The sequence below is a fragment of the Myotis yumanensis genome, unplaced genomic scaffold, assembly GCF_028538775.1.
Source record: "Myotis yumanensis isolate MYYU_CA2020_CCGP unplaced genomic scaffold, mMyoYum1.0.hap1 SCAF_9, whole genome shotgun sequence".
NCBI lineage: Eukaryota > Metazoa > Chordata > Mammalia > Chiroptera > Vespertilionidae > Myotis > Myotis yumanensis.
In genome coordinates this window covers 75,536,566-75,552,942 of record NW_027223760.1, presented here as the reverse complement: position 1 = coordinate 75,552,942, position 16,377 = coordinate 75,536,566, and the positions used below count along the sequence as shown (strand labels likewise).

At 40.2% G+C, this 16,377-nt stretch overlaps 1 protein-coding gene across 2 annotated transcripts in view; it reads right to left on the bottom strand.

Moving 5' to 3' along the window:
* The window catches only part of SUGCT (succinyl-CoA:glutarate-CoA transferase), a 527,109-nt gene that overhangs the window by 326,203 nt on the left and 184,529 nt on the right, over window positions 1-16,377 (bottom strand). The gene's annotated exons all lie outside the window — the stretch shown is intronic.

The window sequence follows — 16,377 nt, the reverse complement described above, 5'->3', positions numbered from 1 at the left end:
AGTGTGCATTCAGAGATCAACTTTATTCTCTCTCCCAAATTCCATCCCACTCTTTGGATTTAGTATTTCCCAAACCCTAGAAAAATATTGTGACTATCTCATCACCTTTCCCATCTTTCTTAGGTAATGAATATGTAGGCTTTTTGTTCTTATATTAAAATAAGCCAGTCTAATCCAAGAATGACATCAGTAAAATTCAAAACTCCTATGTAAATTCAACTCCTAGGTTTCCTATAATGTTAATACCTGAAATAAGTTCTAATATGTTATCATTATATGTTATCCTATATAATAAAAGCCTAATATGCTAAGTGTCTGGTCGGCCATTCAACCAATCAAAGTATAATATGCTAATGATATGCTAAGGCCGCTCAACGGCTTGCTATTATGTGCACAGACCACCAGGGGGCAGACGCTCTGACCAGTAGGTTAGCTTGCTGCTGGGGTCCAGCCAATCGGGACTGAGTGAGATGGGCCAGACACACCCTAGAGCCTTCCCATGGTCCCTCCCCAGCTGGCCAACCTCCCATGTCCATCCCCAGTCCCAATAGTGCATTTGTGGGGTCCCTCGGCCTGACCTGCACCCTCTCACAATCCAGGACCCCTCAAGAGATGTTGGAGAGCTTGTTTCGGTCCCATCCACAGGCCAGGCCGAGGGACCCCACTAATGCACGAATTCATGTACCGGGCCTCTAGTATATAAATATATTATAATAATACTAGGGGCCCAGTGCACAAAGATTTGTGCACTGGGAGGATGGGAGGGTGGAGGGGGGGTCCCTCAGCCCGACCCGCACCCTCTCCAATCTGGAAGCCCTCAGGGGAGCCCTCTCCAATCCAGGAGTTTCTGTCTATCTTTGCAATCATATGAGCAAATTGTCTGAGACCCCCAACCCAGTTTGGTTTGTTGCTCACAGAATAATAGAGGCTTTTTCTTTGCGTCATTGGTGGAGATTTCCTGGAAGTTTTAGGATATCTTCCCTTTAATTTTTCCTAGATACTCTGATTTTACTTATGTTTCTAACCTTTGCTTTCCCTCCATCCCCAACCGAAACAGTAACTTGCTCCAGGCTCACTTTGCTGTAGTGTCTAGGAGAGCCATCTGCCACCAGAACTATGATTCCCAGCATTCCTGGTGCTCCCCATGCTCTGGGCTTCTGCTTCTGGTCCTGGAGCTGCCACCAAAACTACTATTCCCAGAATTCCTGGTGCTCCCCACTCTCTGGATTTTCCCTGACCAAGGGAGCCACGTCCCCTCAAGATGCTGGCTCTCGCACTCTGCTCTGTGTATGCAAATTACCCACCATCTTTGTCGGGTTAATTTACATACTCACTCCTCATTGGCTGGTGGGTGTGGCTGGGAGTGTGGCTGGGAGTGTAGCAGAGGGACAGTTAATTTGCATGTTTCTCTTTTATTATATAGGATAATTATCCTATTTGCTATTATTTTAGAATTTACTTTCTTAAATTATATTAAATTATATACTCTTGTTTCCCAAATTGTGTTCCCAGACACACTAGCATCCCTTGATATCTTAATAGATGTTTGGGATAGAAGAGGAAAAAGAAAAGAAAGTTTCTCCAGTCATATAAGAAATAGTCACTACTTACTATTTCTCCATAGGGATTCATACTACACACTAGCATAGTAAGGTTGTAAAAAATTCCCTAAAAGAATAAAATATTTGTCTTCAGCTTGAATTTGACTAATAAAATGTAATGGAAGAGACAATTCAAGTTCTAGAGCCCAGACATCAAGAGGCCTTGTGTCTTCTGCCTTTGCCTGGTGAACAGGTGTTCAAAGACCATGTAAGAAAGTCTCTCCAGCCTAAAGAATAAAAAAGGTGAAGAGAACCAAGTCACTCCTTGTAGTCACAAGCAGCACCAACCAGATATGTGAGTGAAGCCATCCTGGACTTTCCAGCCCAGATAACCAGAGAATTAAAGAGAGATAGGGATGTGTTCTGAACTAGGCTTTGGTTGCAGGGGTGGGGAACGTCCAGCTCCCGGGCCATATAAGCCCCAAGAAATCATTAGGTCTGGCCCTGCCAAGGCATTAGGGGTGAGTTAATTAAATGTTTGACCAAATATAGCAGGCTAATTTTTTAAGGTGATAATTTTGTATGGCCCGCCAATGATGTTATAAATATCCAAATGGCCCGTGGCAGAAAAAAGGTTCCCCACCCCTGAAGCTGAAAACAACTATATAAGTGGGCCCCCTAAAATCCAGCAGTACCACCAAAAAAACCTTAGAACCATAAAAAATAATAAATCATTGTTTCAAGACAGGGCCACATGGGCCACATTTATTCTGTTTTTGTAGAACCCTTGAGCCGAAAATGGAATTTACATTTTTAAATGGTTGACAGAAGTCAAGAGAAGAATATCTCATAAGACATGAAAACTATGTGAAATTCAAATTTCTGTGTCCATAAATAAAATTCCACTGGAACCCAGTCACACTCACTCACTAAGTATTGTCTATGGTTGTTATCTTGCTACAATGGTAGAGTTAACAAGAAAGCCTAAAATATTTACTCTCTAGTCCTTTAAGAAAAAGACTTCCCAACCTATTTTAAAGCAATAAGTTCTAGGATAGTATGCTATAAGGCAATAGTTACTTAAGATTTTAAATTTTTTTATCTTTTTTTTTTGCATACCACACTGTGTTTTTTAAAGTTATACCTATGTTTGTATATTTAAATTAGTTATTAATTTCTGAAATATTTCATTGTAGCTTAGTTTTCTTTTTTGAAGTTTAGTAAGATATTCTTTGTGACCTAGTCTGTAATCGATGTTTGTAAATGTCCCTCAGAAACTAGAAAAGAATATATGCTCTCTGTTAGCTGAGTATGCAAGTGTGACACATATCTACTACTTCTACCTCATTAAATATACTACATATATCCTCCTCTCTTAATCTACTTGAGAAAATAGCATGTTAAATTTTTATAAAACAATTATGTTTCTCACAATTTCTAACTGTCTGGTAGTTCTAAATTTATTTCAGAATTTATTTCTATACTTTTATGTGCTTAAAATAGCTGAGAACCATCAATGACTCTTATTTTCCAAGTACAGTATAAAGCAATGGCCACCAAAAAGGGCCAATCCCAAACCAGGAAGATCCAGGCCAGCATTCTGATTTTCCTTTTTTATTTCCCTTCATTAAATTGAAAAGAGTTCTGAGACTTAAATAAACTCAGACATTCCAAAGTCTGGATTTTTCTTTTTCCAAAGTTAGCAAATGAGAAAAGAAAAACAGTTCACAATACAGTAAAGGAAAATCATTAAGAAAGGAAAATGTATAAATTGAAGGACTAAAAGGTGTGTGTGTGTGTGTGTGTGTGTGTGTGTGTGTGTGTGTAAGTAAGGGGTCTGGGGGTGACAGAATGTTCACTTATTCTCTTTTCCTAGGAAGGATTGTTTGAAACATAAAATTTACAGCTATAGAAAAGGAGAATAAGCAATTATTCTGTAAGTATTGTGGAAAAGGCATTGATCATCAGAAGACTCCCATTTCAGTCTCACCAATGGACTGTGTGATGATACTGGGGAAAACATGTTAAAGTAGAACGACGGTAGGTCCAGTCTGGCACCGGAAGCAGTGAGTAGCTTGCCAAAGCTACTGTGGGTTGTGCAGGTGAAGATGGTCAGGAGCAGCTGGTCACTAGAGAATATGTCCCGATGCTGGACAGCCGGTGGAAGTCCAGACAGCAGGGATGTCAGCTGTCAGGCCTTACGGGAAACATCAGTTGATGTAAGATCAAAGACCCAGGGAAGGCTGGAAAACCAAAGCTAAACGGAGGTAAGAATAGAACCCAAGTGGAGGCCAAGTAGTTGCCAAACAGAACTCGGTCTGAGCCAAAGGCAGGCAGGAATTTGGGCAGGGCAGAAATGAGTCTGGGAGTCTGAGGTTCAAACCAAGGTCACAGGAGAACCAGTCAAACTCTAGATTCTCTACTCAATTCAAAAGTCAAGAGCAAAACAAGGTCAGCCAGAAATGTCTGGAGAGCTGTGCCTACTGCCTCCCCACACCAAGGCCTTTGGGGTTGGCTTTGTGGAATCTCCACCAGATTTCCAGGGGTCTCTGACCAAGACGCTGTTAAATTCTAAGTTCTTACACTTATAAAGGGGTTAAGTTCAATGATATCCAAATTCTATCCAGCTCACCAAGTTCTATATATCTAAAAATATACATTACATTTCAAAAGAGAAACGAGGAAATTCCTTTTTTTTTTTATTCAGGGAAACAGTTTACTGGACTCCTACCCACCACCATCACTCCCCACCCTCACCCCACAAGGACATATAAATATCCCACCACTACCACCTAATTCTTTCTACTAAAAGGCAGTGTGGGATGTTTTATAGCCCTCCTGGAAAAAAAAGAAGGGAGGGTGATGAGTGGGATGACATTCCAGTGCATCCTGACTCACTTAAAATCATCATTTGATTCTCAGTCACAAAGAATTCTCCCAACAGGATGGAAAGAGGCCTGGTCATGAGGAGCTTGTTTGGAGTTGCGGTGGTTCCCTGTGCGTTCTGAGAGCCAGAGGGATGCATTCCAGGGCTGTGTTTCATTCTTCTCCCCTCCGGGCTGATTTTATAGTAACAACACATATCCACTTAAATCTATCTCCAAATCACCAACATCCAGAAAATGGACCACATAAAACGCAGACATTTTACAAGGGACCATCTATTAGCTGATAATGGCAGAGCTTCCATGGAATGCATCAGAAAACAAATGTGACCCTGACCAAATGTCACATCTATTTACCCAAATCAGCCCTCTCCAGCGTACGCCAGATAAACCTACCACGATATGATTCAAAGCATTATGGAGGGCTGGGGGGGAGGTTACAACAAACTAAATATGTAGGTTGAGGATGTATATAAATCACATGAAATGCAGCCTCATAAGATACTAATAGAAGTTGGGGTGTGGGGGGAAGAGGGTTGGCAGAAGAGACTTTAAATGTGATCAGATGGGAAAGAGACTATTAGTCAAAAAAAGAAAAAGCTTCAGAAGAAGAAAACAATAAGTTTCTCTATGTATATTGAAAACATGTAGACATGGGAGAGTCAATTGTTGCCAGGTTTAGAGAGGGGAGGAATTAATAAGAGTTTAAAGAGACTTCCATAGCCTCCCGGCCGGGCAGGAGTGTCAGTTAGGGGAACCTAATCTCGGACTTTTCATTCTTCTCTTCATTCACCTTTGGCAAACACTGCTTGCATGATCCCTCTACCTTCTCTACATTCTAATCCAGGCTGAGGAAAAGGTCGGGGAAAATTTATTTCACTAAGGCAGTGGTTCTCAACCTTCTGGCCCTTTAATACATTTCCTCATGTTGTGACCCAACCATAAAATTATTTTCATTGCTACTTCATAACTGTAATGCTGCTACTGTTATGAATCATAATGTAAATATCTAATATGCAGGATGATCTTAGGCGACCCCTGTGAAAGGGTTGTTCGACCGCCAAAGGGGTTGCGATCCACAGGTTGAGAACCGCTGCACTAAGAAATAAGCATTCCTGCTTTAACTCTCCCTGTGTTATTTAAACCTGAAGAGTGGGCAAACTTTTAAGTCAAAAAAAATCTATAATTGCAGATTCTCTAAAATTAGCAAACTAAGTGTAAAGTAGGGTTATATCCCATGGATTGGATGTTCCTTGCAGTCCTTCTAAATGATATCATAACAGTGGCCACTGATAAAATCCCCCCTGTTCTCTAAGCAAACCACTTGTTCAATGAAGCCTTCATACGAAGAAGTAAAAGCCAACTAGGAAGTTGATACATGATGTCCACTTATTATTTGTTCTAAAACAGTTCAAATGTGAAAGACAAGATGAGGACAGGAAGATGGGGCAGGGAAAGAAGGCAGAAAGGAGGACTGAAATGGGGATTAAGAAAGGGGGAAAGAAGGGGCAGAAGATAGAAAGCTATTAGAAATAAAATATGAGGTAGTGTTATTTTCTACTAAAAATAAAAATTAAGGGTATTACAGATGTTATTTAATAGAAAAGTAAGTCAACAGCTTTCAGGAAGGCCAAAGACTCATTAAAGCTTTGAAAGACTTAACCATAAAAATGACACAGGATGTATTTTACTTAGTTCAAAGGCCCAGACTGAACCTTTTCATAGCGTCTGTTAACACTGCAGAGCAACTAAGGGACACACAGAAGTGCTTCATTCTTTATAGAGTACAGTCACAACTGCACGGAACAGAGCAAGTAGAATATTCACAAGTTCCAAAGTCATTGCCAACACTGAGAAACAAATGTCTCCTGAAAAGGAATAGAATACAAGTTATTAAGATCCACTTGTGGTTTAAAAATAAAAATACTAAACACTATTAATAGCCTTTATTAAGAGTGCTACACAAAGTTAAATGTATTCCTGAGTCCTGTGGGCTATTTTAAATTTATTTTTTAAGTTAGCTGGAGCAAGGCCATACAGGCCAACTAGAATGGCATGCTTTGCTTTTGCTAGAATTAAATCAAATCAATACAATACTACCAAGTTATATCATCCTATCAGGATTTGACTGGCAGTTAAATAGAACTTTATGAAATCAAAATTGTGGAAGTTAATTCATGTAATTACAGTTTGGAAGAGAAAATCTTCTCCAAAATATGGGATTCATGAATTTTAAAAAATGATACAAACTTTGATAATAAAAAATTCAGGAGCTGTAATTTATGATTCTTGAGGGTTGAGAGTCTCCTAAAATAGACTGAGCACTGTGGTGTGCTGAGTGCTATAATAGTAGTTTCTATGCCTGAACTGCTTGTTATTTCTCACTATGAGGTAGGTCTTGGAATGTGTGTCGTACATAGGAGAACCTGAGGCTCAGAGCACTCAGAGGACTTGCTCAAGACCCCAGAGTTAGTCAAAGGAAGACTCTTGTCTCCAATTCAGGCTTTTGACATCAGGTGATCACAACAGCGGTCTCCTAGGTTAGTTCAGACCAAGTCCTCATGTCCGGCTACCACTGCTCCCTGTTTTTATTTTGACCTGACATTGAGGGATCTTCCCTCTTCCCTTTGGCCAGTTCTGCCAAACTTGGAAAGCTTTGGCCTCCCTCACTGAGTGCCTGAAACCCAAATAGGCACTAGAAATAAAATAAAAAAAGATATAGTCCCTTGTAGGTTCATCGGTTGTAACAAATGTACCCTCAGGCAGGGAATGTTGAGAAGGGACAGGGGGATATGGGAGCTCTCTGTACTTTGCTCTGAATTTTGCTGTGAACCTAAAACTGCTCCAAAATAAAGTCTTAATAAGAAAAAAGAAATTGTCTCTACCTTAAGAAATTTACTCTCTTGCCAGGAGGGAGAGGTAAATGAGTGAGGACAATTGAGTGCTGTAGGTGCTTTGATGCGGCAGCAGAGGAGGGGCTGCTGAAATAGACAAGTGCAGAAGGAAAGCTCCTGAAACATGTGCTCATGTCAAAGGACTGGTAGTAGCAACCAGTGAGACAAAAAAAAAAAAAAAAAGCTGCATCATTTCAGGGAAAAGGAATGGCCATGTGAGCAGAGAGGCTTCAAACACCAGGCCACATTATAAGGAATTGCAAGTGATTGTAAGGTGAAGGCTGGGAAATGCAATTCCAGGTGTTAAGGTCATTCAAATTTTACCCTCAAAACCCTGCAGAGTCCCTAAAAGACCTACGCAGGAAGTAGAGTGACCAAATTTACCTTATAGTACAAGATGTCAGTTTTTAAAAATCAACGTTACATTTAAGTATCTTTGAGGTTACAATCCCTCCATCAACGACCAAATATTGCTCCAGGTCCTACTTTCCAATATTCTGCACAAGTCTAGTAAAGATAATTTGACACCAAATTTTAAAAATGTGATCAGATTAAATGAAGCTTTTTAATAAACCCTTGAATCAATTCAAAAAGTATTTGTTTAGCACCCCTGTTTAGAAGGCCCTGAACTAGGGCGTTTAATTTTACAACATTATAATATAGTAAAGTCTGAAAATAAGCAAGTATTCAATTACATATTAGAAACATAATTTAGAAAAATATGATCATTCAAAACTAAAAATAATTTCACTAAAGGGAATTGTCACAGCGGTTTACAAGGTAAATTTATCCTAATGCTGTGAAGTTTTATTTATGGCAACTGAGTGTAACCAACATGTCAGAAATGCCTTTACTATACTATATTGACATACACCTGCTTAACACTTTTAAAAGTGTAGCACTTTTCAAAAGTCAATTTAAAAGGTGTCATCTTCCAAGATATATTTTCTCCTCTCGTGATTCTTTTCTTCCCTATGAAATTATATTTAGTTTGCTATTTCCTCTTAAGAACTATCTTTTTTCCTCATTTACCTAATTCTACTTGCCCTTCAAGACACAGGTGGCACCCGCTGCAGGAAGCCTTCCCTGACTTCCCCAGTTTGAGGTGTTTAACCCCTTCTTTGGACTCCAGCACCCTCTGCCTAGGTTGATCCTAGCATGCTGCACACACTACTTAAATCATTGTCTTACTAATTTATTTCCTAACTAGAGGCCCAGTGCATGAATTCGTGCACCAGTGGGGTCCCCTGGCCTGGTCTGCGGGATCAGGCCAAAACTAGCTCTCCAACATCCCCTGAGGGGTCCCAGATTGTAAGAGGGCGCAAGCCAGGCCGAGGGACACCACTGGTGCACAATAAGGGCCAGGGAGGGATGCAGGAGGTTGGTCAGCCAGGAAGGGATGGGGGAGGGCTCCAGGACATGTCCGACCCCTCTCACTTAGTCCCAATCAGCTGGACCCCAACAGTAAGCTAACCTACTGGTCGGAGCATCTGCCCCCTGGTGGTCAGTGCACATCATAACAAGCGGTTGAGCAGATTAGCATATTACGCTTTGATTGGTTGAACAGATAACCGGATGACCAGACACTTAGGATATTAGGCTTTTATTATATAGGATTATAACATGAGTTCCTCTAAATCCCAGACCTCATATTTCATCTCTGTATTTGCAGGAGCAGGCAGGGCCCATAGTCAGTGGCCAATAATGTTGTAAAGAGAGAAAGGGGGAGAAATAAAGTGAATTGTATTTCTATTTTCTCCATCATTTCTCTTTTCCTTTGTCCTCATTTCATGTCTTCCTATTATTTCTCCCCAAGTACTAATACATCATCTTTACTTCTCTTTAGTTTCATGATTTTCACCTCTCTCCTGAGGTCCCGACTATTGCAAATCATGCTGGTCCAATGTGTGAGTGGCTGAGGTTCAGAAGTGTGCTGCTACTTAGCACTGCAAAGAAGGGGTTAGATTTAACAGGCTCCGGATTAACCTTTTTTATATCCCTTCTGAGTTTTAGCTGGGAACTTTCACATGCTTTAGCTTTGCCTACTTTTCAAGATCAGCAGCTGGGTCAACAGACTTTCTGCAGCACCCTGGCTAGAATGGCAAGCGCGGGAAGAGAGTCTTCCATCTTTACATTTTAAAAAATAAAATAAAAGTTGCTTGCCACACTGATGAGAATAGTAATACCTGAGAGCACTTAGGGGAACTGGGCCTGCGCTGGCTGTGAAGGGAAAACTCACTGATGACAAAAACATGCAGCTGCCGTCCTCTGAATGAGGCTAACCACTCCCAGTGAGTAGCATCAAACTGCAATTAGCAAGAATAACGGAAAAGGCATGTAAGTGACTGGCATTTCTGATAAGCATCTTAAAAGAATCTATGGATTTCATAGAAGAACACAAAGTGCATCATCTGATTCTAAAAAAACTAAATGATGGCTTACCATGGACAGAGAAGTTATCTTGGAAAATTAGTCAAGAAATTAATCAAAACTTAATCAGAAAAAATGCTTTGTAAGAAAGATTTTGAAACAGGAGAGGATATATGTACGCACATTTAGGAGAGGAGACCTTGTAAAAATCCATAAATGCTTCTGTTTTTTACTTTTGGATGTCAAATTGGATAGAAAGGGGTAAGAGTTGTTCTTTAAAAAAATAAAAATAAACACTGTGTCCATTCCTAGAATGTGTTTTCAAAGCTGTCTGCACTGCAAATTCACTCTCACAACTCCCTCTACAGTTATACATATTTTAACAACTTTTTAAAATAAAAATGTAGGCCAAGGAAATTGTCTATGAGCATTAAAGGCAAGTATTTATAATGTAATGTTTAATAGCAGACAACAGGCAAAAACATGGTATACTCACATGGTAATGTAGCTATTGTTACCAAAACAATGCTTTTATTATAGAAATGATGGGAACACCACACTAATCAAAGTTATAGCATGTATATGAACATGCTAAAAAAAGGCAAAAAGATAATAAATTATTAACAGGCACAGTCTGTGAATGCAATACTTTTGTAAAGTATATTTTTTTTTTAAATGTTACCTGAAAAATAAAAAGTAGTAGAAAGCTAACTACTTAGATGTATCACAATAAATGTTTTTATGGAAGAGTTCTTTTTTTCATTTTATAAGTTTATTGGGGTGACATTGGTTAATGAAACCATATAGGTTTCAAGTGTACAACCCAATAAAATATCATCTGCACACTGCATTGGGCATTCACCACCTAAAGTCAAGCCTCTTCCCATTCCCATTTATCCCCCTTGTGCCCGCTTCCACCTCCCTCTGCCCCCATTCCCTCAGACCCGTGGTCGGCAAACTGAGGCTTGCGAGCCACATGCGGCTCTTTGGCCCCTTGAGTGTGGCTCTTCCTAAGCCTTAGGAGTACCCTAATTAAGTTAATAACAATGTACCTACCTATATAGTTTAAGTTTAAAAAAATGTGGCTCTCAAAAATAATTTCAATCGTCGTACTCTTGATATTTGGCTCTGTTGACTAGTGAGTTTGCCGACCACGGCCTCAGACCATACTCCTACGTATGTCTATGTGTCATACATATTCCTTAATCCCTTCACCTTTTTTAACCCAGCCTCACAAGGCCCCTCCCCTCCTACAGCTATCAGTCTGTTTGATGTGTCTATGCTTCTGTTTCCATTTTGTTTGTTAAATTATTTTGTTGATTAGATGCCACATGTAAGTGAGATCATGTGGTATTTGTCTTTCTCTGACTGGCTGATTTCACTTGGCATAACTTCAAGGCCCATCCATGCTGTCATAAAAGGTAAGGTTTTCTTCTTTTTTATATCCAAGTAGTGTTCCATTCAATAAATGTACTATAACTTTTTAATCCACTCGTCTAATGATGGGCACTTGGGATGCTTCCAGATCCTGGCTATTGTAAATACAGCTGCAATGAACACAGGGGTGCATATATTTGTTTGAATTAGTGTTTCAAGTGTCTTTGGATATATTCCCATAGTGAAATTGCTGGGTCATAAGAAGTGAAATTGCTGTGCTATCAGAGACCCTGACGGGAGCTCCAGAGGAGTCACGCCAGTGGTTCCAGCTCTACGCTGCACCCCTTTCCCCTGTGGAATTGAGCTCAACAGGACAGGGCCAGGAGGATATGGGGAAGCAGATCAAGGCAGCTCTCCATTGGGGGTGGTGCAAGCTGCACACCTCCCTTAGCTCCACAGCCATGCCAGAGACCCCAACAAGGGAGTCTTCTGTTGGGGGTGGCACCTGCCAAACCCACAGGAGAGGGGGAAAGATTAGCCTCCTTTCCAAAGCCACACAACTCAATGACTGTCTTACAGTCTGCCTATGGCTTCTGCAGAAGCCAACAGTCCTTTCTGCTGGACTTGAGCTTGGCAGGGAGGTGTTGCCAGCATTTGGAGGACTGGGTTCGTGTAGTCCCCCAGCCAGTGCTGTAAGAATAGGAGAGCCCGACCCTGAGAGACGGCACCTGCAGGTGGTGCGGGATGTTAACTCAGGATTGGGACCTCAGTAGCCGACCCTCCAGGCTTCTGTACACCCATGAGTCACCTTCCCTCCACCAAAGTCCCAGCTGAGTGCCCAAGAGCAAGCTCCTGTGTGCTGGCCCTTGAGGAGAGCACTTGGGATTCTAGCAGACTTCCTCCTCTTCCCAGTGGACAGAGTCCCACTGATTCTTGCTGCCAGGCACTATGAAGGCTCCTCTTTTCGGCCCTAGTGCTCTGGTTTTGGGGGTCCCAGCATGGGGTTGAGACCCCATGGTGCTCAAGGGGACTTTTGCAGCCAACATATCCTTCTTACTTCTCAGCTACCACACCTGGGTGCAAGGGCCAGCCCTCTCTACGTCTCTGCCCTTCTTACCAGTCTCTGTGTAGCTTCTTCTATAAACCCTTGAATATAATGTTCCTGTTCAGCTGTCCTTCAGCTAGTTATTCAGGTTGATTGCTCTATAATTTAGCTATAAATCCAGTTTGGTGCCCGGAGGAGCTGTGTGTAGCTTTCACCTGTCCTGTAGCCATCTTGGATCCTCTATGGAAGAGTTCTTTAAAAAAAAAAAATTAAGTCTTCTAGAAAGTCTGCAGGGTTACTCTCAGGAAAGTCCAATAGGGCTTTTATCTTTGTTTTTTTAAAAACAGTATTTCTAGTGCTCAAAACAGTCACTGGTATATAACAGGTTCGATAAATGTTTGTTAACAAATGAGTGAGAGAATGAATGAATGATTGGGAAGCATATACCATTGAAACTCTTGAGTCCCTCAAGTATCTTCATTTGAAAAAGGTTTTGCTGCCTTTCAGTTGCTCTACCAGGTGTAGTATTCCCTTCAAGTCATCTCTTTGGGGTGGGAGAAATGGGTGAAGGTGTCAAAATGTAAACTTCTAGTTATAAGAAGAAAAGTTCTGGGGATTTAACATACAGCATGGTGACTACAGTTAACCATGCTCTATTGTATATTTGAAAGTTACTAAGAGAGTAGACCTAAAAATTCTCATAAAAAGAAAAATATATATATAACTACTTGAGGGGATGGATGTTAACTAAATTTATTGTGGTGAAATTAATACATGTATTAATTATATTTTCAATAAAAGTGGGGGGGAAATATGCCTATTCTGGTTAATTAGAAAATAGAAGTTGCTGATTTTTAGATCAAAAACAATTCCTTAATTTCACAAGTTTAAGAAACTACTTTATCATAAAGTCATAACTTTTGCAACATGACTTGCCTGCCACCTCTCTCTGGACCCACCTACTCCCATTCTTACCCCTGATCGCCGAGCCCCGGGTATACTGTCCTCTTGGCTACTCCTTAAACTCCCAACCATGCACTACTGCCTGGAAAGCTTCTCCAGGATATCTGCTGCTCTTCCTATCTCGTTTCCTTCAGGACTCTGCACAAATGTCACTTTATCAGAGAGTGACAGCCTAAACGGAAGAGCCAGCCTCAGACCCAGCTTTTGGCTCTCCTCATATCCCCCACTTCCCTGCATTTATTTTTCATCAACTTATTTTGATCTTTTACTTCTCTATCCTTGGTGCTTACCAAATGTTATTGGAACTGGAGAGCATTATGCTAAGCGAAATAAGCCAGTCAGAGAAAGATAAGTATCACATGATCTCACTCATTTGTGGAATATAATGAACAAAAACAGATCCAGAGACAGAGAAGCATCGATCAGACCATCAAACCTCAGAGGGAAGTTAGGGGAGTGTGGGGGTAAGGGGAAGAGATCAACCAAAGGACTTGCATGCATGCATATAAGCCTAACTAATGGACACAGACACCAGGGGGGTGAGGGCATGAGTGGAGGAGTGGGGGGCAATGGGGGGATAAAGACACATATGTAATACCTTAATCAATACAGAGAGAAAAATGTTTATTGAGTGAATAAACAAGGACACAATAACATTTTATATACCACTTCAAGGAGACAATATGATATGTGATCAAGGTTCTGTCTTTTGAATATCTTTTCTAACTATTCACTATGGGGTCTAACTTTGAGACTAACCTCCCTATACTTTAGAATTTTCATCTGTAAAGAAAAACTAATAATATTTTTCTGGTAGACCCTTGGCCTCAAATAAATGCAGATTCCTCTCCTTCCTTTTACGCTGCCTCCTTTTCGTGGTTGGGAGCTAATGTGTCTATGATTCACAAGTTCTGCGATTGCTGTTAAATGAAAGGAACAATGTGTTGAGCAGACCTTTCACAATGTCTTTCCCAAAAACAACTCCTGAGGATTCTGTTTCTGCTTGGTAACCGGATACAAGGAACAAAAGGACACCTTCTTTTCTGACTGGGAACCCAAATAGAGACATTTGAGGATGATTTCATGAAGTTGCAGAATTAACGTTGAAACGTGACTGTTCTAGAGTAATGGTAAATCTGGGAAGCATTTCAGAGAGAGAACAAAAGAAGCCAAATGGGAGTGTGGCTGGAGCAGGCGCCATATATTGAGAAAAAGAGAGAAAGGAAAGGTCATGTAAGATTATGAAAGATCATGATGTCTGACTAAAAAGACCAGACTTCATACTATAATTAGTAGAGAGCCAGAGAGTCACTAAACATTTGAAAATCAGTAAGACACAGAATAATAAAATGGTAAATTTTAAAACGTTCAGAGACTTCTGAAAGCTGAGCAGCAGACGGTACTAATGAACCCAGTGACATTTGTTCAGAAAAACAAATGACAAGGTTATAAATGGGAATTAACCATATCCTAATCTCCCTGGTCATCACTGCTTGATTCACCACATAGGAAAAGAGACATGAGCTGGGAAAGACTGAAGAACTACATTATCACAAGAGAGCACCAAAAAATGTCAACACACCAGAACAAGAGCACATGAAACTTGGCCTCCAAACAACAAGGGCTCTGTGTGTGTGTGTGATCTGAGTAGGACCTCTCTTAAGACTACTCCCTAGACTCTTCTTTGTTTTATTTTTTTCTTTATTGATTAAGGTATTATATATTTGTTCTTATCCCCCCATTACCCCGCCATCCTCCCACACATGCCCTCACCCCCCTGGTGTCTGTGTCCATTGGTTAGGCTTATATGCAAGCATATAAGTCCTTTGGTTGATCTCTCCCCCTTACACCCACCCTCCTCTACCTTCCCTCTGAGGTTTGACAGTCTGATCGATGCTTCTTATTAAGTACAAATAAAGACATACGAACTTTATGGGTTCCAAAATGCTAAAATTCCCCTTCTGTGTATATGAGTAGGAAAAATATGATAATATTTAATTCATCCTAAGGAGAAAAATAAAAATTAATCTGTTACGGGTGCTGCTAAAAGTATTCTCACAGCAGAATTCTACAACAGAATTTAGCAAGGAATACAAGTTTTAGGACTTAGGAAACCAACAACTTAACTTCGAGGTTCTTGAAGTTATAAAGTGCTGGCAACTAAATAGCAAGATGACACTTGTATCTGCCTGGGTTTTGTATTTTCCTTGGGTCAACTCTTCTCACAGAATGGATATGATTTATTTAGACTATCAAAGAGCTTGTATAAGATTCTCACAAGAGCCTATTATTGAAACTTGGTAACCATGGTGTGAAAGAAAAAAGTCGTATCAATGAATTAAATGAATTAAAAACTGCTTAAGAGGCAAAGAAGCCAAAAGCAGAACGAACTGGCCGGTTCTCATGTGGAGAAAGGTTAATGATTGAGGGCTCTTAGGCTCTGCAGTAGAATCAGAGTTATATTTAACTAATGACTAAGGAAGGGGAGCCCCATTCTCATTCCCCCATTCTCTGCGTATCAGTCCCACACACAGAGCTCCCATTGACTGCAAAACCTTTGGCACATGGGGGAGATACAGGCAGTGTGGGGAAGTGCTTAAACTCCAGGAGAGAGCAAATATAAGTAATGAATGTTGACTCATGTAGAAAGCCCCATATATAAAGGAGAAAGATCTAAATATTGTATTAGTGAAATTCAATTTCTAAAACTTTGATATATACTACATAGAAATACAAGTGCCTTTTCAAAACACAAGATGTGGTATTTCAACAACAGTACATAATTTATTGGCATAATGAGAGCCAATGTTCCATACATGAAGAATAGCTCAAGTGGGCATCTAATTCTGCAAAAACCATAAAGTCTAATTTATATATTTAGAAATGTAGAAATAAACAAGTAAAACTGATTTTAAAAATTAAGAATTACTACAGTCTTCTGAGGCAAACTTGACAAATTGGTATAGGTTTTAACAGAAGCATAACCTGATGTGAATGTAATAATTGGGAAATCAGATACTCTAATTAACATTAATGCTTGTGACCATAGCTCAATATGGCATTTTCAAAACATCATTACAAACTTCACAGAAGAGGGTCAGAAAAGCCAAAAAAACTCCTAACTTAACCTCTATTTGTCTCAGTTTCCTTGTCTATAAGAAGGGGAATAATAAAGCTGACCTCACAGGATGATTGTAAAGGTTAAGAGAGATCAGGTATGTAGAGTGTTTAAGAAAGTAAAGGTAAGAACTAATGTTAATTATTGTTGTTGTTGGTATTCATGCTGTTCTAACCCCAAAGAA